The sequence below is a fragment of the Notamacropus eugenii genome, chromosome 3 (genome assembly GCF_028372415.1).
Source record: "Notamacropus eugenii isolate mMacEug1 chromosome 3, mMacEug1.pri_v2, whole genome shotgun sequence".
Lineage (NCBI taxonomy): Eukaryota > Metazoa > Chordata > Mammalia > Diprotodontia > Macropodidae > Notamacropus > Notamacropus eugenii.
The window spans coordinates 240,366,168-240,369,335 of NC_092874.1; the positions used below are offsets into that span (position 1 = coordinate 240,366,168).

Below are 3,168 nucleotides of genomic sequence, written 5' to 3' on the forward strand. Positions count from 1 at the left end.
AGCCCTGGGCAAAAACAAAGGCTTCTAACATGGCTAAATTCTCTGTTTTAACCAGTTACTCTGACCCTGCCCTACCCATAACTTGACCCCTAGGGTCAGAGGCATTGAAAGGAAAACTAAGGAATGTCTCCAGACTTATCCCCTCCCCAGCCTACTTGAGGATCTGTTGTTTAAACACTCCTTCCTTATGCCCTCCAACCCTGTCCCCTTGCTGGGAAGGGACCTGATGGTGAAATTGGACAGCCAATTTTCTCTAGTTAATCTTCCCATCTCCTTTTTCCTCTGTTCACTAAATCTCCCCATGTTCACTTGAGAATGTGGGAGATAGTCGAGCCAATTGTTTGGGGTCTGGGAATTCTAGGGCAAGCTACTTCTGCCACCCCAGCCATTGTTTGTCTCCTACATCCTAAAGTGCTTCCCCATCTCAGCCAGTATCTGATTAAGCCTGAGACCTGGGAAGGACTACAACCTTTAATTGAAAAATTCCTCAAGTGTGGAATCCTTGTTCTTTGTTCATCTCCATGCAACACTGCAATTGTTCCCACAAGAAAGCCTAATGGAGAATGCTCACAGTTTATTTTTGCCTTAGAATGGACTCTTCCTGGGAAATCAGGTCCATATCAGCTAACATGGACAGTGTTGCCCCAAGGGTTTCCAGATAACCCTCATTTATTTGGCCAGGCTTTGGGAAGGGATTTAAGGCACCAGAAACTAGCAGGTAGTAGCTTAATTCAGTATGTGCATGATAATCTTATTTATAGCCCCACTCAGGTGGATTCTTTGGCTGCCGCCACAGAAGCCCTTAATTTCTTAGGTATTCAAGGCTATCGGATCTCTTTGAAAAAAGTCCAGATAGCATGCCAGTCCATAAAGCTTCTGGGCCAAGAACTCACGCCCACCTCGCTCTCCTTAGCCTTTAAGGAAAGAAGGACAATCCTGTCTATCCCTGTTCCAGCCACTAAGAAACAAGTTCCAGTGTTTTTAGGCATGATTGGATTTTGTAGACTCTGGATTCCTAATTTTGGTTTTGTTGCTAAGCCCCTTTATGACCCTACTAAGGGCACTGACTCAGACCAGGCTAAAGCTTCTGAGACTCTGAAAACTAATTTGACCACTACCCCATCACTAGACCTACCCAACCTGGGAAAACCTTTTACTCTGTATGTTGATGCAAGGAGAGGACAGGCTTTGGGAGTCTTAACCCATTCCTTAGGACCTGACCGCAGGACAGTTGATGTTTTTATTTACTCAAAATATGCTTCCCTTGTTCTACATGCCCATGGAGCAATCTGGAAAGAAAGGGGATATCTGACAGCAAAAAACTCTCCTATCAAACATGCCCTTCTTTGTTTTGGCCTTGCCATAGTCATCTTTAATTCTCTGCAGAGAAATTGTCTTTTATGCCAGGGAAATTGTTTTTCTTTATATTCCTTTTGTGCCTGTTTGGTGTGTGTTTGCCTAACGTCATTGCCAGGTTTGTCTTTTCCAGAGAGCAAGCCATCAACTTCCGGATGACAGTCCAGGCTATATACCAACCTCCAACTGAATCCAAGGTCTCCAACCCACTGGACCTGTCACCTCTGATAATGTTTAATATAAAATTTTGGAATAATCTCTTTGTTCTCTCTGAAGTAAACTCAGAGAGTGCCTCTTCCTATGTCAGCAAAAGCCAGCCAAGGCCGACTCTACACTCCTTAAGGAGACCTTTAACCTGAGTGGGATAGACTTGGTGAAGACTCCTCAGATTGTGGTTTTCTCCCAAGGGTGAGGTGGGGCCTGGAGGCTCGGGGCTGCAGTGTTTTTGGAATAGAATAGTTCCATATAAGGCATAAAACTGTGTGGTGTACTGGGGTCTCAATGATTGGACAAAACTTGCGTAATTCCTCGATGTCTTCATTTCAAAGGGATTGGTTAGATCTCGTGTCTAGAATGTAAGACCATATCCTCAGCTAATGAGGATAATGGTCAGTGGGGGGGAGGAGGGACTTGCGTTAGGGTTTATAAATCACTGTCCTGATTTTTATCTTCGGCTTTCCTACTCCAGGTGAACTGCTGTGGGATTGTCCAGATTCTCGAGAATCGAATAAAACTCTTTTCTGTCATCACTTTGAGAGGCCTCTGAGTAATTGATTTATGTAGGGACCTGAGCCATCCCACACAGTTTGGGGGCACGTACCGGGATCTGTGACCTTTCTGAGAGACGGCTGACAGCTCAGTCCAAGGACTTGGGCGCCCGTGGGGAGATTTCCCCATTGTCCTTGAAAGGAGCTGCCGGGCCTCCCTCTCTGCAAGGTAACGACCTGAAGCAGAGGAACTCAGTGAAGACAGAAAAGAATAGAGATAAGGACTCCAAAGACTCCGAAGCTGTGAAGTGTGTAAAAATGCCAACCGGTTGGTGTTGAAGTTTGCAGTCAGGCAACTTGTACGCGTATACAACCCAGCGGTAAGCGCGGGGGGGGTCTGGGGGTCAATTCGTTGAGTCTTAGATAGACTCGGGGAGAAGGTGACGACTCCCAACCAAATTAGTGGACTGCGGGACCCCAGGGTGAAGGGCCCCCCCAAAAACGTTTGCTGGGTGACTGTTGGTGACGGGCGACCCTCACCTGAGAGCTGGCAAGAGAAGCTAGCAAGGGAGCTAGCATAATTCGTTGAGTCTCAGACTCGGAGGTGTTGGCGACAACCCTCGACCAAAGGAGCCAGCAGGAGAAGCTAGCAAGGGAGCTAGCATAATTCGTTGAGTCTCAGACTCGGAGGTGTTGGCGACAACCCTCGACCAAAATGGGACAAAAGCAGTCCAGGAATAGAGCTTCGGAGTGGAGTCAGGAAGAGATACCGGTAAATAGTCCCTTGGGAAACTGATTACAAAATTGGCATGAATTACCAAAATTATAGAGAAAAGAATGTAGAAGAAGATGATTAAGTACTGTTGTTTCATATGGGGTGAAAAGACATTGGAGGAGGAGGAGGCACAATCTGGCCCAAATATGGTTCCTTTGAGGACTGGGTGTGACAAAAATTTAAACCTATATGTCCTATTCTATTCTGTTAAATGTTTGTCTGTATATGTTGTGTTGGTATTTCTGTGTGAATGAAAGTCTGTGTGTCTCTGTTTTTATCTGATAAGGTTGTAAATTTAGCCAGCCAGCCAGCAGGAGCAGAAAGGCTGAG

The 3,168-nt window shown here is 45.9% G+C and overlaps 1 long non-coding RNA gene across 1 annotated transcript; it reads left to right on the forward strand.

Annotated features, from left to right (window-relative positions):
* The first annotated feature begins 2,028 nt into the window (after nt 1-2,028).
* Nucleotides 2,029-2,898, forward strand: LOC140534332 (uncharacterized). Its single transcript, XR_011977251.1, has 2 exons — nt 2,029-2,667; nt 2,754-2,898. It is a non-coding gene; the product is annotated as an uncharacterized lncRNA (long non-coding RNA).
* Nucleotides 2,899-3,168: the final 270 nt, after the last annotated feature.